Source organism: Canis lupus, chromosome 26 (assembly GCF_048164855.1).
Source record: "Canis lupus baileyi chromosome 26, mCanLup2.hap1, whole genome shotgun sequence".
NCBI lineage: Eukaryota > Metazoa > Chordata > Mammalia > Carnivora > Canidae > Canis > Canis lupus.
The window spans coordinates 5,698,860-5,718,064 of NC_132863.1; the positions used below are offsets into that span (position 1 = coordinate 5,698,860).

The 19,205-nt window shown below is 48.9% G+C and overlaps 1 protein-coding gene across 6 annotated transcripts in view; it reads right to left on the reverse strand.

Annotated features, from left to right (window-relative positions):
• RIN2 (Ras and Rab interactor 2) overlaps positions 1-16,520 on the reverse strand; it is a 218,543-nt gene extending 202,023 nt beyond the window's left edge. For 3 of the 6 annotated variants that reach the window (XM_072799860.1, XM_072799859.1, XM_072799853.1), the window contains exon 1: positions 16,432-16,514. The gene's annotated coding sequence lies outside the window, so the exon portion shown is untranslated. Of the gene's footprint in view, positions 1-16,431 lie in introns of all 6 variants that reach the window. The other 3 variants (XM_072799857.1, XM_072799858.1, XM_072799854.1) reach the window with 2 other exon arrangements.
• Between the last annotated feature and the right edge of the window lie 2,685 nt (positions 16,521-19,205).

Sequence of the window (19,205 nt, forward strand, 5' to 3'; positions counted from 1 at the left end):
AATTTGGTGTCCACCAGCAATAGAGCCTTACAAATAAAAGATGGGGCGTGGGGAGTGTTCCCTCCCTGACCTTCCCCTTCACACTTCTACCTCCTTCCCAAACCCCTTTTCCCTTATCACCAATTAACCTCAAAGACATTACTGGTAGACTTTAGGGCACAGAAAGGAATGAGGCTTGAGAATGCTAGGTAAAGTCTTGAATGAACTATAAACATCACAGAAATACATGTTAGCATTAGTGTTTCTATTTCAGAGGGAAACTGTAAAACCGGATCCCGGGCATCACTCTACAGCCAAGGCAGGAGCAGAGCTGCAGGCTGGGATGGAAAGCTCCTGCATGCCAAGCCCCACACCCACCTAAACAATGGTGGGTCACATGATGACTGCTGACCTGCCTAACAAAGTACCCCAGACCGAGTGGCTTAAAACAACAGGTATTACTTGCCTCCTGGTTCTGGAGGCCAGAAGTCTGAAAGCCAGGGGTCAACTCCCTCTGAAGGAGGCAGAGAGGTAACTGTTCCTTCCTTCCCTTTCCCAGCTTCTGGTAGCCTCAGGCCCTCCCTAGGCCTATAGACCTAAGCGTTCCTGGCCTCTGCCATCATCCTCTCAGGACCTTCTCCCCCTGTGTCTCCAGATCACTTTCCCTCCCTGCAGTCACCTATCCAGGTGTCCCCTTTATATAAGCACACTAGTCATTGGAGGAGGGACCGCCTCGTGACTTCATCTTGACTGACTCTGCAAAGACCCTATTTCCTAATATAGGCACATTCTGGGTACTGGCAATTAGGACTCCTGTGGATCTTTCCAGTGGGGCTTGGAGTGGGGGGAACACAATTCAACCCATAACACATGTAGAGACTGATCACGTATCTGGGAATGGTGACCAAGGCACACAATCAGGAGAGGCATTCTCGGTAGTAAATCATTGACTGCGTGACTTAAGTGCCTGGTAGGAGGAAATGCCTCTCTGCTGCCCTATTCAGCCAGGGCAGGGAGCCCTTAGCACCCTCTCAGGAGTGGGTGAATGCCAAGCATGGTCGTTGATGGCTTAAAGAAGGGGCAGAGTGGGTGGTCCTTGACCATTGATTTGGAGATGTGCTGTCCATTCTACCTCCGTGGCTAGTTTCAGTGATCTCCTGATGGCACTGTTGGGTGCCAGAGCCTCTTGAGAAGCAGGTGCTAGATGAGCCACTGCTTCACCTCCTGCTGACTTAGGGTGTGCCAGAGACCAGATGACTGAGTTTGGGAGATGAGTAACAGAACCTCAGAATTCCTAATAATACAAGGGACTGTGATCACAGTCCCTGTTAAAAATAACGTCATGGGGTGTGTAAAAATAAAATAATAAAATGCATTATACAATATTATATGATTGATATTTCATTATGTACATAGAATTCAAAAGGGATAGATTTAGGGTGCTTTTTTTAAAAAAAAAGATTTTATTTATTTATTCATGAGAGACACATAGAGAGAGGCAGAGACATAGGCAGAGGGAGAAGCAGGCTCCATGTAAGGAGCCCGATGTGGGACTCGATCTTGGGATTCCAGGATCACGCCCTGAGCTGAAGGCAGATGCTCAACCACTGAGTCACCCAGGTGCCCCTAAATTTAGTTTTATATGAAACTCATGGTCATGCCCTTGCTTTCTGCTGACCAGCACCAGCCTCCATAGGGGTTCTTCTGTTCTAACCCTTGGGTTCTGTCTGTAGAATAACTACCCTCATTCACAGGCAGGATTTGGAGGCTTTTGCAGGTTCCCCTCTTTTTTTTCTCACAGAGAACTGGTCAAGGCAAAGCTCATGCTCCTGGATTCAGCTAAAACAGTGTATCTATAACCCAACTCAAGTGTCACTTCTCCCTTCCTGACCCCAGCCACCAAGCAGAGTTCATTGAAGCAGGAAAGGGAGCTTGGGGATTGCTCGAGAGGATAGAGCCATAGAGCAGCACAAGGCACTCAACCAACCCTGACCTATGTTTCCAGAGGAAGTCAGATAAGAATGTGGACTGGGCACATTGTATTTTTCTTGGAGCTGCAAATGATAAAAGCAATATTTTTGCAACCAGAGAGAGAAGTGGGGAAAAGATCACGAGCCAGAGATTGCAGAAGATGGGAGAGGAATATTTAGTCAGGAAAAGCTATGATTTTTCCTTGTCTTCTGCCCCTGTTTCACATGAAGGAATTGAAAATGCCTACAGAAAATAATTTTATTATTTTATTTTTATACACCCCATGACGTTATTTTTAACACCTGGCTTTCAGACTTCTGGTCTCCAGAATCAGGAGGTACGAAATTTCTGTTGTTCTAAGCCACTCAGTCTGGGGTACTTGTTAGGGCAGCCCTAGGACTAGGAAACACCTTCATCTTTCTTCATGGAGATATCTGTAGAGATATTACAGGGTAGTTGCTAAGAGCTTAGGACCTGGTTTGAATTGTAGCTCTTTCATTCTGTTCTTTGTGACCACGGATAAGTTACCTAATCTCTCTGTACCTCAGTTTCTACAATATGAAAAATGAGGGATATTAAAACTATTTCATGGATACCAAGGGGATGATACATGAGGTGATCACCTCACAGGCAGACTGGTTAAGATTCTGAAATGAGGTCAGCATGTGTGAGGTGAGCACAGAGGCTGCCACATGCTGGGCACTCCCATACCCCCAGCTGATGTCATTCATCTGTTCCTGACAGGGAACTCCTGTCAGGGGAAGCTTATGTCTCATGCAACCTGGGCTCTGCAGAGCACCTGGGCCAGCTTTGGGGTGCATGACCCATGTAGCCACACAGGCTCTGTGTTCAGAAAGGCTCCACTCTTGGTTTAATGCTCTGCTGATACCACCTTGAAATTATTAATTACTTTTAAGCAAGGGGCTCCCATTTCCATTTGCATTGAGCCCACAAGTAATGTGGCTGGTCCTGCCTTGCTCCACCAGCCAGGTGTGAGGGTTGAAAACCTGTCTACAAGCAGCATTTGCAGGAGCAATTTCTCCTCAGAAGTTAAGTGACTCTCAGGAGTCTGGCCCTTTGCTAGCTTCAGAGCACTGCTGTCCCCCAGAGCCATCCCTCAGACGTGGGTTACACTTAAATTTCCAAATTTATCTTAAACTTAATTTGAATATGACATGTACTTTTAAAAAAATCTCCCTTGCAGAAATTGTTCCTGGGGTTTGGGGCAAAGGATGAGGAGGGAGGATTCAGGGGCACCAGGGTGGCTCAGTGGTTGAGCGTCTGCCTTCGGCTCAGGGCGTGATCCCGGGATCCTGGGATTGAGTCCCACATCTGGCTTCCCGCAAGGAGAAGCAGGGCGTGATCCCGGGATCCTGGGATTGAGTCCCACATCTGGCTTCCCGCAAGAATAAATAAATAAAATCTTAAAAAAAAAAAAAAAGAGGGAGGAGTTTCGTAGCCTGTTTCCCTCCTGATTCTTGGGGGTGAGCCATGAGACCTTGCGCTATGGAACTGAGTGTGAAATGTGTCCTGCTTCAACTGGTGAAGGCTTCCTCAGAACAAGGCACATTCTTATTTTTAGCATAAAAAGATATTTTGGCCTCTGTAGCTACACTGCCCAAGACATCAGGCATCTTTTTGACTTAAATGTGGCATCACAAGTATTTATGAACAAATATGCCAGTGCTATTCTAGGTGTTGAGGAGGACAAAACAGACAACATCTTGACTTTCCTAATCTGTATTGTGCGAGAATAAATGCTTGATGAAAAATAAGGCAGGGCATGGGGATGGAATGGGTCAGGAGGGTGGGATGGAGGTTTGCTATTTATTATGAGGTCAGGGCCACCTTTTCTCAGGACATTTGGGGGAGACCAGAAGGAAATGAGGGGCGGGTCATGTGGGAATGTGGAAGGGGTACATCCCAAGCCAAGGAAGAGCTAGTGTGCAGGCACAAGGGGTGCAGGCCTACTTACTCAAGTGAGGACGCTGGTGTGGCTGGACTTGTGGGTGGCGGATGGGCAATTATGGTCAGGAGAGCCCACAGCACAGGGGGGCTGGCAGGTGGCAAAGGACCTTGCAGATTTTGCTCTGAATGAGATGGAAATGAGAGGGACATGAAAGGTTCTAACTTATGTTTTTAAAATATGACTGTCCTGGAGACCATACACACACATGAGGCAGCGGGGCAGGATGAGGTCACCTAGCACGGGTATCAGTAGGGAGGAGAAGAGACCCAGGACCAAGCCCCCAAGGCACTCTGATATGTAGGGATCAATGAAATAAGAAGCTGGCAAAGAAGGCTGAGATGTCCCCCAGTGAAGTAGGAGAAGCAAGAGAGAGTGTGGTCTTCACAGCCGAGTGTTAGTAAGAAGGAAGTTCAGGTACTGTGTCAGATGCTGCTGGAAAAGCAAAGGAGATGGAGACCAAAAACTGGCCACTGGATTTGCCAATATGGAAGCTGTGGGGGACCCTGATGAGATCAGTTCAGCGGGCAACATCTTCATGGTAGTGAACATGGGAAAGAATGGAAGGCTCTGTTATAAAGCCAAGTTGAGGAGGCAGGTGCTGGCGGTGGAAGTGGGGTCAAGGTAGCGTCTCTAAAGATGGGCAATATTGCAGGATGATTGTGCCTGGATGGAAATGACCCAGAGGGGGTTGGTGGAGACCTGATGATCCAGGACAGACAGGAGGACAACTGCTGGAGTCATGTCCTTGAGGATGCAAGAGAAGTTGGAATCTGCTGTACCAGTGGAGGGGTGGACCCCCTCTTGGAGCACAGATGTTAATGCTCTGTGGCAGTCGGGCAGCATGTGGACGCAGGTGCAGGTGTGGTGGTCGTTTTAAGCCAGGAGTGAGGGAGGTTCTTCTGATTAATTCTAGTTTCTTGGTGAAATAAGAAGGTCATCAACTGAGGGTTTGGGAGGTCTGAGAAGAGAAGAATCTGAATAAAATAATAATCCAAGGCATATTTTTTCAAAACCTATTAGTGGGTTGTGAAATCGATTTAGAAGGTTGCCATTGGGACATTTTAAGAAAACGAAACAGGACAGATCAGAGGGAATGGGAAATATCATAGTAAGCTTTCATTCCCCAAACTTCATATCACTCTTATATACACATGGATGTGATAAAAAAAAAAAAAAAAAAAAAAAGTTTGTCGAAGACTGATCTGAGCAGGAGAGTGGATAGGCTCAGAAAAATGGAGCATTCACATCCCCCTGCCTGGTGCGGGCACCGACTAGGGAAGGTGCGTCTCAGCCAGGGTTGGGTTTAGGCAGGGGAGTCTTCTGAGACAGAGGGAAAGACAATGAAAGTATATGCAGAGGAAGGATTCTAATCCCCGACCATGGATTCCACGCTGGGAAGGAGACAGATGCGAACAGATGCAGATAAGGGGCAGTGACCAGGATGCAGGGCCAATGGATTGCAGAGCATGTTTGTGGCTGAGCCAAAGCAACTCTGCAAGGAAAACAAGATTTCCTAATTCCTCCTCAAGACTGAGGGCAAGGCAAACTGTGTTCCCTCACCAACGTTCATTGGCAGAGATTTTCTTTTGAATAGTTTTATCAGAAAATGTTTTATTGGTCAGAAGATGCTCTCCTTGCTTCTGTGCTGGGCTTTTTATATGGTGTATTAAAATGTTTGAAAGCAAATGGTATCATATTCTGGTCAGTTTTCCAGCATCCACCAAAAGGAAATGTCCCTCAAAGGCAGATTTGTTAAATTAAATAATACTAAATCATACTGTTATAAAGTATCTTCAGTTCAATCAGCCTTCAACAGCTATTTTGCTATATTTATTGATTTGTACCACTATTTCTAGAATGGTGTTTATCTTATAAAAGCATCATAAGCCCTGAGAAGTATGAAGTCTTGGTTCTTACACCACCAGGCTCCTTTCCTCTCTGGCAGAATCGAGTACAGCTTTCCGTGAAGCCTTTCACAGCTTTGCTGTATCATCATTCATGGGATGAGATAAAGAATCCCTCCATATTAAAGACCAGCTAAGGGGGCAGCCCGGGTGGCGCAGCGGTTTAGCGCCGCCTTCAGCCCAGCGCGTGACCCTGGAGACCCGGGATCCAGTCCCACGTCGGGCTCCCTGCACAGAGCCTGCTTCTCCCTCTGCCGCTCGCGCTCTCTCTCTCTCTCTGTTTCTCATGAATAAATAAATAAAATCTTAAAAAAAAAAAAAAAAGACCAGCTAAGGTCCACAAGTTTACATGGACTCATGGTAAAATAGTAGCTAAAATGTTACACCGTCGTGCTATTCATTTTCTTTCATTCTTACAGCTGATCATTTTCTCCTCTTGCAATTGCGATTTTAATGGTTTCTTGATTCTTACACTAAATGAAAAGTGCCTTAGAAAAAAAATAAAAGAGATTAATTTTTACCTTATATCGATCATCCAAATCACACCCTATCATGATCTCTTGAGATCCTGAACCATAATGTTTAATGTCTCCTCAGATTCCACAGGGTCCTGCCATATTATTCTGACTTCTCTGTCTCAACCACCATTCCAGGTGCCGCATACTCAGAAGAGCAGGTGCATGGAGTTCTTACTGGTGGGACATCACCGGTAGGATCTACATGTTACATTGCAAACCCCTGGCAATAGTGCACTTTCCCTCTGAGGCTGCCTGTGACTGGCTAGTTTTTTTTTTTTTAATTTTTATTTATTTATGATAGTCACACACACACAGAGAGAGAGAGAGAGGCAGAGACACAGGCAGAGGGAAAAGCAGGCTTCATGCACCGAGAGCCCGACGTGGGATTCGATCCTGGGTCTCCAGGATCACGCCCTGGGCCTCCAGGATCACGCCCTGGGCCAAAGGCAGGCGCTAAACCGCTGCGTCACCCAGGGATCCTTGATTGGCTAGTTTGAAACAAATCACATATCCCACCATCTTACGCTTCCAACTGGCGGGGTCGTGCACCCACCAGAATAGGAGAGGATGATGGTGGTCATGGGGCAGAAAGGATGGAGGTGAGAGGCGCATATGCCTTCAGATGCTTACGTGTATTTATAGGGTAAGAATGTGACATGCGACTGGCCTGGACAGTGAGGGTATAGGTTGCCCTTTCCTGATGTAAGAAATTCTCTGTCAGATGTAAATGTTCTCTGGCTTCCTAGATGCACAGTTCTCAATGTCCTCCATCCTACACTTCATTAGTCTTCAAGGAACTGGGAGCCAATGATCGTAGACACAGTGAGCTAACTATGTCCAAAAAGGACATTTACAGTTACAGGCATCCTGTGATTACACCAAATATTTCCAATATGCTCTGAGGACATATAGTCCGCAGTAAAACTGTGGGAAGTAAGCACAGCCAGGAAGCATCTAAGATGGTTTCTGGTGGGCCAGTGTGCCCACTCATGGGCCACAGAGGGATAAGCCTCATGGCAGAGGGTTAGGAAGGAACTCTTGCTCCTCCTAACATCACAAGAAATGAAGAGGGGGCTAATTTTTCCCAACTGTGTGCCCTCCCCTGTCTGTGAGGTTAAGAACAAGCATCCCAGAGTGTAGTAGATGCTGCCAGTGGTCTGCCTGTGTGCCCTCAGGCCCCTCCACCATTTTCCCTCCCGAGAGCAGCACTCACTTCTGTGGGAGGATGGCTTCAGGCTGATGGAACCTGCTCTGACTGCATATAAAGAGGGCTGAAGGGTCAGGGCAGCCCTTGGCCAAAGACTGACCGGCACAGGGGTGGAATCACTCCAGTCTCCTGGCCTCTGATCTAGCCACTCTATGGGCCCCACATAGTCTCCAGAACTTTCCCATGAAGATCTCCCCTTATTTCCTATTAGACCAAGGAATCTGAGATTCACCTTACATTAGAGCATAATTCCCTGCAGAGCCAGAGCAAGGCTTACAAGACTGTAAGGACTCAGACTCTCTTCATCTCTTCAGTCTGATTCTTCAGGACATGACACTATCCTAAACTGTCCTCCACAGGTCCCACACATACAGCTCTCACCTTCCTCCCTGGGCTGAGGCCACAAGAGGATCAAGACCACACCTTCCCTTCCCTCTCTCCACACTCTCCAGAGCCCAAGCAGGAACGTTAACAACCTAAGTGGAGCTAAATGATCAAGAGAGCTCTTTCTCCAAATGCACCTCCCTCCTCTTGATTCTTATTCTCTGCACCTGACACTCCTCTGCCTGAAACCTATTGGTTACTAGCATCGCCAAATAACCCACCTGTCAGGGCTGATCCCCTCCACTGTGAATCCTTTTCTGATGCCCAGGACAGGATTAAGGTGTGCCTTCTGTATGCAACCACAACAACCTTGAATAGAAAAAGGTCACTGTGTCCTCTCCTAGCCCCCACTCTTTGATGACCCCACCCCTTGTAGGTACCAGAGTCCTGTGAAAATTCAGTGTAAGAGAAAGAGACTGCTCAAGCCAACATTACAATGTAGGTTGCCTGTATTATTTACAATGTCTTACGGCCCAAGGTCACCCTGTACACTGTTTAAGGAAAGCCATTAGATGAAAATATTAGGCATAATTGGGGTATGAGATGTGCCCAGAAGAAGACTGTGTGTAATATCACGTATGTGTTAAGTCTGTGTCAGGACAGGAAACCCAGAATCCAGAGACAATGGGTGGTGGGGCAAGGACAGATGGCCAGGAGATGGCTCCCACTCTGGGGGAGGAACAAGGAGCTGTCAGGTCTGACTGTAACTTTTTACATCAAACTTTGTCATACCGAGGGGTTAAAAACTTTGAGGAAATCACCCTACATGAAGACATTCATCAGCCTTGGAGGGCCCTTCTTTTTTTTTTTATTTTATTTATGATAGGCACACAGTGAGAGAGAGAGGGGCAGAGACACAGGCAGAGGGAGAAGCAGGCTCCATGCACCGGGAGCCCGACGTGGGATTCGATCCCGGGTCTCCAGGATCACGCCCTGGGCCAAAGGCAGGCGCTAAACCACTGCGCCACCCAGGGATCCCGGAGGGCCCTTCTTATATGCTCATCTCACTGGTCCCTTCCTTCCTCTCTCCCTTCTGCTCCTTTGCTCAGAAGCCACAAAATAGCCACAAAATGGAGTCTCCTTCCTTCAGGGTGCTGGTCCAGAGGAGCCTCTGAAATATACCCCTCACCCCGTGTCTATTTAATAAAAACCTAATAAAAAGGAAAATACCTTCTTGGGGTGCCTGGGTGGCTCAGTCAGTTAAGTTCTGCCTTTGGCCCAGTTCCTGATCCCAGGATCCTGGGATGGAATCCCGCATCAGGCTCCCTACTCTGCAGGGAGTCTGCTTCTCCCTCTGCCCCCTCTCTTTCACAAGTGCACACTCCAGCTGTCTCAAATAAATAAAATCTTAAAAAAACAAACAAACAAACCCAAACCTACCTTCTTTAAAAAGACAGAGCCTCTGTATTTGTTCTCATTCAGGCCCCTAAGCTGCCAAAGGAAAAACAATCGCAAAGGAAAATAACAAAGCACTTTAATTAGGAGTTTTCAGGGTCAAATTTGGCACAAGTCTGTCTCCCTAGGCAAGCACTGACTACTCTATCCTGTCCTTGCTAGCATCCCTAAGCATCCCTGCTAGGCTGGAGGGCCCTGGAGGCAGGAATTATAAAAGGAGGCAGGAATTAAAAAAGGACGCATGCACTGGTCAGATCTCAGATCCCAAAGGGACCATGGAGTCTCAGAAGTCAACCAGGATCCCACACTCGCCAACAGTGCTGAAACCAGAAGCCTGTGTAGCCTGAATATGCACAGTCAATACCTACAGGTTGCGTTCAGTTTGTGATTTACTAGAAGAGGAGCAAAAATGATCAAGTCTTCCCAAATCAGTGTCCAGGCTTAGTATAATTCCAGACAAACCCCATAGAATAAAATTTGACTGGAAGAATGGTGAACACTGCTAAGAGAATTTGGACAAAAAGAGAAAGAAAGATAAAGGTGTGGTAAGTGGAGGAGGACTTGCCTGCCAAACGGCACGATTACAGAGCCGGGGAAGACGTGGAGGTGGATCTATTCACCAAATGCTTGGTAAACTACTGGGGAAAAGAGTTCAGTTGATTCTTGCCAAATGATTACAGAGATCTGTAAAATGGACACTATCAAAGTCAGAAGGAAATGGTTAGTTGTTTGAGGATGCACAAAGATTTCTTGGGTACAAAAGCCATTAAAGAAATCCAAAGGCGAAGTACAAGCATTTGACTCTACAAAATGCTGAATTTTTTGTAGGATAAAAAGTCATGAACACTCTGTAGTTAGACAAGAAAAGTCCGGATAGTGAGATGAGGGGTGCTGTTTAGGTGCCACCTCACCCTAGCACCATATGTTGAAGTAACAAAACATAGACTTGTCTTCCAAAACACAGCAGCTGGTTTCACCCCTGCTGCGAGGTGTGACACCTTGGCTCATTTCCGAGGACTCAAAGGTTCATGGGCAATCCCACCTATGAAGGTGCCCTTTGCTTACCACACAGGAGAAATTACCTGTCTCCATTCATTTTTAAGTATTCTTGTAATCAAATCAGAGTTAAATGCAAAGGGATGTTAGCTATTTGGGGGAAAAAACTGGCTATTTTATCAATAAAGAAAAAAACGTCTTGGGATGCCTGGGTGGCTTGGTCAGTGAAGCATCTGCCTTCAGTTCAGGTCATGATCTTGGGGTCCTGGGATGAAGCCCTGTGTTGGGCTCCTTGTTCAGTGGAGTGGCTGCTCAAGGATTCTCTCCCTCTCGCCCTGTCCATCCCCATACTCCCGCGCTCTCTCTCTCTCAAATAAATAAATAAAATATTTTTAAAAAAAGAAAAAGAAAAAAAAAGTCTTATAAAGCAAATAAAGTTCATTCAGCTTCCTATTTAAAGTAGCTAAGTGGATTTTGGTACTTTATATTTCTGAGAAAGGAATTTTCTATACTTTGTGTGAAATGATATATTTTCACATCATATATGTGAAAACCAAAGTATCCATTTAGTTCATTTATTATGTTAACCTATTATGTTAACCTATTATGTTAACCTACAGTTAATTCATTAAAAATCATAGGATACAAATATTTCCACCAAGTTTGATTTATGAATTACTCAACTTTTGAGAATTTCAAGGGAGTGCAGGATCACAGGTTAATACCTCCATTTACTATCACTTGACTACATGCATAATCAAATAAAAATGAGAAATAAGCTCACAGCAATAATCAGAACATCGCCTGCATTTGTTTTTCATTTGGATACTAATGAAGCTCAGCAACATCATCTGAATCACTCTTAACAGATGCTTCCTAAATACAAATCAATGCAGCTTTCTAACCTTTCCCACAAGTTTTGGGGGTATTTAAAGTTACTGGGGGGGGGGGGGGTCCTTACCACCAAAGATTCTTGACCAGAATAAGACATGTCCCGCAGGATGGAATATCAATAGCCTCATCCCCACAACCCCTTTGCCATATCCAGCTTTATTTTCTGAGAGTCTTCTTTAAAATGACTCTGTTTAGGCTTTCATCAAACCATTAACAAGTTCAAAAACTGTTTCCACCACAAAAAGCAATGCATTCAGTCAACATAATAATGTTTCTGAGTCAGTTTGCTAGTGACTATATTAACTTGTGTGGTTCTATTCACAATCTCAGCTGACACTCCACACTTCTCAAGAATGATATTAAAAATACTTAATGACATGGGTCAGCCTGGGTCTTGATCAATCACAATAGATGCTGGCCACAAACTCAGAGGTTGAAAGTTCTGGACTATCTGGCTCATTGGTGCAGGTTCTTTCTCTTCCTCCTCATCCCTGACTTCACAAACTCCATCCCGGCTCCTGGAGGTGGGCTTCCTGGTTCTGCTTTGATCCCCTTCTGCTTGGCCTGTGGTCTCTTCATGGGTAAATTCATCAGCTCCTTTGTTTCAGTCCCCACTGTGCCCTAATGACTTTGTCTCCAGCTGCTAATTGAAAATTTCTATCTGGATAACATACAGGACTTTTGTAGGGGTCAAGGGCAGGCCACCCCAAGATGTGCCACCAGGCATGAAACCAGCAGACCTGGGAAAAGCTCTTTACTTCCCCCTCAATTGCCTGCAGGTACGAGGAAGAAAGTTATTACCAGAGAGGCCTCTGTACCTAAGAAACTTACCTGCATAATAGGACAATCTCAGACTCCTATCCCTCTTCTTAGCCTCATGTTGCCTAAACTATCTTAGGAATCTCATGTCTGTGTGGATTCCCCATACATATGTAATTAAATTTGATTTTCTCCTGTTAATGTGGTTCACAAGAACCCATCTACTGGACTCTTAGTCCAACTGGAAGGACCCTGAAAGGCAGAGGAAATTCTTCCACTGCAACACTTTTAAATTCAAAATATTACAAAAAAAAAAAAAAAATCACACTCGGTATTCCCTCCTACTTTCTCCCTCCGCCCCACATCCCCACATGCAGAAGTATGTAAATGCACGCGCACACACACATGCACCCCCCCCCCCCACACACACACACTTGATAGGTCCATTTTTCTCAAAACACCCCTTTCCTTGACTTCTGTGATACCACCCTAATCAAGAGGTCCTAGAGACTACCTCCTTCTCATGCTCTGGAAACATCTGTGAAACAAATCTTGAGATAAATTCATTCAGCCCTGGAGACCTTTGAATGTCTGCTTGTGGCTGTGCCCTCTCTGATGGTGGTGTCACCTTTCCGAGGGCTCCTCTGCTAGTCCTGCTAGCCCACCACTCTCCCTTGAAACCCTGAAATACGAACTCTAGCTTCCCCTGTTCACCTCCTCCCTTCAGCGCAAAAAAAAAAAAAAAAAAAAAAAAAAAAAAAAAAGGCCTGAATAGCCAGGGTTACCCAACTGTGAAAAGTGAGGAAGAGCTGGTTGCTGGCAAACTCTTTCTTAAAATCATCAGATTTCAAACAATGGGTATTTGTGGGCTGGCGGCTGCCATCAGCAGTCCTTTGTTCCATATCCAGCAGCTACCTTTCCAGAGTAAATGTAGACCTCCTACAGAATCCACCACACTGCTCCCAGGGAGAGAGGAAATGAGACAACTGAAAACCCTGGGTGCACCTTCCTGCTCAATGGAGGTGATCAAGCAAGATATGTCTCAGCTCCAGACGCCCTATGTAGCCATTCCACATACCCAGCAGCACTGAAGGCACACTCAGGGAAAGCTGGTTTACATCTGCCAGCTTCTAAGCAGAATGAAGACAAGTTCCCTACAGCCTGTTTGCATTGTTTATGCGACTCCTTCGGTTCCCTCAGATCTGACCAAACCCTGGAAAACTGACTCCTGTTAATCAGGCACGAAGCAGCTGCCAACCAACACTTTACAAGAGGGAGGAGGGGATTATTGTGCCTTTTTAATGTCCAGAATATTGATGTTTTGCTATCCGAAGCACTGATGCTCCTTGGAAATTGCTTAGATGTCAGAAGGTGAACTAAAAAAGCATTTGGGGTGAACTAAACATTTCCCAAAGTACATTCCTTGGAACACTGGATCCTAAAGATGCTTCATGAGGAAGAGTGTTCTGTGGCCAAATGAAATTGGCCAACAGTCCATATTATGACATTATCCTAAAGAGTCCCAGTGCACAATATAATAAAGGCACTAAAAAGTCCTGCAGAGGAAACCCTGCTCAACATTAACATTTTTCTAATGCATTCTATCACTGTAACTCTTGAGTAATTCTTTTTTCTTTTTCTTTCTTTCTTTTTTTTTTTTTGGAGGGGGAGGGGTGGAGAGACCACATGAGCAGGGAGGGGCAGAGGGAGAGGGAGAGAAAGGATCTTGAGCAGGCTCCACACCCAATGCAGAGCCCCATTTAGGGCTCAATCTCATGACCCTGAGATCACGACCTCACCTGAAATCAAGAGTCAGATGCTTAACCAACTGAGCCACCCAGGTGGCTATGTATGTATATATCTATCATCTATCTATCGTAATTCTTTAGTAAAGTTACACCCTAAAACAAAACTTGGTTAAACTCTGCTCTAGACAGACACTGTCTGGGGTGTACTTCGGAGCACAACCACCTCTAGCAAGTCAGCTGTGGTTCACTGAGATGCCTACTGGGCCTGGAGTCCTGGTCCCAGCTCTGGTGCTTTGACCTCTCCAGGCCTCTGTTTTCCCACCTAACAAACGGAATTAATAGTACTATGGTGTAAAACAACTGAGGTGTTATCTATAAAAGCATTCTGCAAGTGCTATAAAAATATGATGATCTGCAAAGGATGGACTTCTTCCTATGCATTTAACCAAGGACTACTTTTGTTCATTCTTTTCAACACCCACTCCCACCCAGGTGTTGGAGGCTAGGCAACAGGAGACTAGGATCTGGCTTTTGACCCTGTTCACAGCGGGCAAGTGGGGTCCCCTGCATACTACTCATAAGTGATACACAAGGAATTGTGGTGGCACTGAAGGAGTGTCTTCTTATCAGGGAAAGGAGGGAAGTCAGGAAAACCTTCCCTGCTGAAACCATTAGAATCTTGAAGATTCATTAGGAGCACAGGCTATATACAGAGAGGGGGACATAACACCAAGATGCCATAAGGTGGGGAATATGTGAAGAATGGGCCCCATTAAGGCTGACCTCCCCATGCTGCATGCCCTCACACAGAGAGAAATAAGTCATCTGTCTCCTCCACGTCAAGGAAGAGGATTCAGCCCAGTAAAGAGGTTGATTCTGGAGAACTGAACTCCTCTTTGAAGTGGGTAGTGGCCCTTGACTTTGGAGAAGGGGAGGAGAGGCCTTAAGTGGGGATAGAAGGGCTGCTGGGAAGCTCTCTCTCACAAAAAAGCACATACCAGAGCTCTAGAGAGAGTGAAGCTCCTCCCATCTCTCTGTGCACAGGGGTCAAGTGTGGGTTCCTTTAGGTCTCCTTCTCTACTTAGCTAACCTGGCTGCACAATGCCGCCAGACAAAGGAGGTCTCAGTGGCAGGGAGCCCTTCTCTCATGTCCCCAGCCTCCAACTGCTGAGGGCAGTCCCTGTAAACCACCAGGCTTCTCCAGTCCCAAATGCAAGGGCCCCTTACTGTTCCTGGCTCTACCCAGCCCCCCCACCCCACCCCTGATGCCCTCTATGGAGACACCTCAGGACCCCAGCACAGGGAATGCAAAGATGTTCTAGAAACATATGGGAACCTGAGGCCAAAAGGAAAACGTGTACTTGTTTGTAACACCTATCAAAATATTCTCCCATATTTGAACTAGGTAAAAAGTTAATAAAAGCTGTACAGTCAAAAAAAAAAAAAGACCATTTACAAAGCCAGTATTGCCTAATCTGCTGCAGGCCATTGTCAAACCTCCTGAACCCCCAGGTGGGGACCAGGCAAACCAAGGATGATTGGAAACCACAGTCGCCCTTGCACAATAATGCAGGGGCATAACAAAAGCTGCCTTTATTTAAAATGCCGGTATTTTGTTGATTGTGGATTTTTTTACATTGAACTTTATTTTTTAAATACTGCCTAAAAATACTATGTTATTACTGAGTACTGCCAAGTGTTTATTTTTGCTCAATATTCACGAAGTCCTGTTGGTGGAAGAGGGCTCTGAGGTTTCCTTATTGATGACAGCACGTTCCTAAGAAACCCCAACGTTCGGGAAACCATCAGGCCTGCAAGAAAGCGCGACTCCACAGTGCCCCCGGGTCGGCGGCAGCCTCCTTTGCGGAATTAGGACAACCCAAAGGATTTGAGATCTCTGCGAAGAAAGGCGCCCCTTAGGGCCGGGGCTGGGTCTCGCCCTGTCTTTCCTGGCAGCAAATCAGAGGCTTTAAAGCAGGATTCTGCAAATCCTGCCGTCCCCGGCCCGTGGAGGGGCGCCCAGCGCGGGCGGGTGGACACCACGCCGGGGGGAGCCGGGGCCAAGCGTGGAGATGGAGCCCAGAAGGGGGCGGGGAGGCCTGGGGGTGGGAAAGTGGCCCCGGCCCTTCCCGGCAGGAACCCCGGGCTCCTCCTCCTCCTGCGCAGCCGCCGATCCCGCGACAGCCCCGAGCCCGCAGGTCGGACTCGCCGCCCCTCCCGCTGGGGTCTTCCGCCCCGGGAGGAGGAAGCCGCGGCCCCGGCCGGGGAGGTGCACGGACGAGGCGCCCGGGCCGGGGCTGCGACCTCCGCTCCCGCCGGCGCTCCCGGGCGCGGGGCGCACTCGCCACCCACAGGCGACCCCGCAGGCCGAGCTCGACCAGGGTCCCCGCCCACTGCTCCCGCCGCGCCCACACCCGCACCTGGAGCCCCGGCGCCCGCGGCGCCCGCGCCCCCCGCGCCCCCCGCGCCCCCCGCGCCCCCCGCCGAGGTCGGCTGAGGATGCTCCAGACCCCGCCGGGACCCGCGGTCGCCTCGCCGCAGCGGAAGGTCACCTGCCCTGTCCAGGCGGCCCCCGCCCGTGCCCAGCTCCCCGAGGACGCCCGCTCGCTCTCTGCCCCCGGCTCCCCTCCGAAGCGGGTGGCCCCGCGCCGGATCTCCGCGCCCCGGAGCCTCCCGGGGTGGGGTCTCGGCGGCCGCCGCCCCTTACCTCGCGCAGGCCCTCCCCGCAGGTCTCGGAGGCGGGGGCGCGCGGTGGCCCGACCGGCTCGGGGCTGGGTTTCCCCGCGGGGCGGGGCGGGAGGAGGGGGAGGGGGAGGGGAGGGGGGAGCCGGGGCGGGGCGGGGCGGGGCGGGGCGGGGGAGGGCTCGCCGGGCTTTGTGTCTGCCTCCCGCCTCCCCTGCTCCGCGCCGGCCGCCCCCGCCAGCCCCCGGCGCCCTGGGAGGAGGCTGCGGGGGAGGCGAGGGGCGCGGAGGGCGCCTGCGCAGCCCCCGGTCCCGCCGCCCCTGCGCCCCCCGGGACGTGCCCCCGAGGCGCCTGCGAGTGCCCCCGGGCCGAGTCCGGGCCGAGAGAGTGGGTCGCGCCCAGAGCGGCTCGGCCGCAGCGGCTCCCGACGAGCCTCGGCGCCGCCGCCCGCTTTCCCGCGCTCCCGGGGGGACCCGGGCTCTGTCCTCCGAGGGTCTCCTCCGGCTCCCCCCGCCGCGCTCGGCCGAGCGGGCCGGGAAGCCCCCGGGGGGACCCCGCCTGGGCTCCGGCCCTTTGTCCCCGGCCCCGAAGCGCTCCCGGCGGCGGCGCGTTTGCTGCATCCCCGCCGGGAAGCCGCTGGCCGGGGCGGCTCGTGCGTGTGCAGGGCAGCCCAGCCCCGCCGGGACCCCCGGAGCCCGCGCAGCCGGGAGCCGGAGCGGCTCAGCCCAGTCTCAGCCACCCTTAGGAGCGAGGTGATGAGGGAGCGGAGGGTCGGCCGGACAAGGCACGAGCTGACATCGCCCCCCCCCCCCGGGCGGGGTACCCCGGGCGCCCCTGGCTGCCCTAGAACTAAGGGAAGGGAAAAACAAGTGGTTAGCTGATAAAGACCCCAGTCCCACAGGAACCAGTTCACCAATGCCAGAGAGAATACGAGGAAAAAGCATTCTTACCCATAGCCCAACTTTCAGATCTTCAAAACTCAATTTCCTTGGAGCCCTCACATCACCCTCCCCTCCATAGTGATGTAGAAAACAGAGAGGCAGAAGGGAAAGTAAACAAAATTAAATTTCTTTATGACCTGAAGCCCATGGACAGGGACCTGAGATAGGAAGAGTAGAACACCCCTCCCGGAAACTCGCAACCGTCTTCCTGTTAGTGCCTTACTAGAAGGAAAAACAACGTTAGCTTGACAATGGCCAGGCTCCAGCATCCTGAGAGTCTTCTTTAGCATTTTTGGACACACACCCCCTTAGTCCTCACCCCCTCCAGCCTCTAAGTATATAATCAGCCACCCCTCAAAACCCCAGGACAGCAGCTTTTTCTGCCCACCAGTCCTGTCCCCATGCTTTAATAAAATCACCTTTTTGCACCAAAAATGTCTCAAGAATTCTTTCTTGGCCTTGGCTCCAGACTCACCAACATTCCAAAACTAGATCCTAGGGACAGCGACAGGGACTGCCTGGGAGTTGTGGGTTGGTGCTCTGCCAGGAAGCAGCAGTCATTTTTTCTTGGGAGTCAGGCCTGTCCTGGGTGAGCTGCTGCATTTTCTCACTCCCCTGCCAAGGAGTGCAACTGTGAGGAGACATTGCTAATGGTGTTAGAGTTATTGAAGTAGCCAGAGACACAAAAAGAGCCTCAGACACCTGTTTGGGATAGTAGCAGAAAAAGGCCCGTTGCCAGAGAGGAGGATTGCATTGGTGTTGGTTCTTGTGATTCCTGCCTTGTATAATCCCAAGATTTATCCTTTATAACCAGCTCAGCTCCCAGGAGATCATAATCCACTGTACTTCTCTTCATGTTCCAAGTCACCCATTCAATAATTAATTGAGCACCTGATATGTGCCAGGCACTGCTCTTCTGTTTGGGATACCTTGGGGAACAAATCAGGCCTCCCTGCCCTACTAGAGCTGACATCCTGGGAAGTAGGAGCTAGGGACAGGGTAAATTGTGAGCATCAGCAAATAGTTACCTAGAATGTTGGAAGAGGTCAGCTATAGGGGAAAAAAAGGAAAAGGAAAATAAGCGGGCTGAGGAGTGCTGGTGTCTGGTGCAGAGGGTAGACTGAAATATGTGGGGAGGTCACAGTTGGCCTGGCTGAGAAGATGGGATCTGAGCAAGAATCTGGATGAGGTGAGGTAGGAATACCTGAGAAGAACATTAAGGTCAAGGGCTCTGAGGGGGTAGGTAGAAGCTCATGAGGGCCTGAGCAGGAGGTGGCATGATCTGATCTATATTGCTGAAAGATTAGTTTGATGCCATATGGGGAGCCAGTTGTGTGGGCAAAGTTAAAACAAGTTAGGAGCTATTGAAATAATCCTGGCTGGAGAGGAAGGTTGCACAGAGCAGGGGCATAGCAGTGCACAGAGTGAGAATTAGTTGGATCCTTGTTGATTTTGAAGGTTAGAACAACAGGAGAAATTCCTAAGAGGTTGAATATATTGGTAAACGAGAGAGGTGGAATGAGGCCCACCTGGCTCCCTGTCCTTCCCTCTTCTGTCCCTTCTGCCCCTAGAGGATTCCATTTTATATACAAAGCTCCCGGAGTAAATGTCAAAGGTATATGGCCTCTGCTCCTTTCCTTCCGTCCCTTCCCCTTTCTCTCTTTTCCCTCACCCTCTTGAAAATCTCCTTCCTCTTGTGGCCCCATGGATGGCCCTACAGGCTCAATCTGTTTTAAAACTTGGAGCTTACTTGGCTCTGTCCTCCCTCGAGAAAACCTCTTTTACTGTAGAGATGGATTTGGAGATTATTCACCTGAAACTATCTACTGGGGGCGCTTAGGTGGCTCAGTTGGTTAAG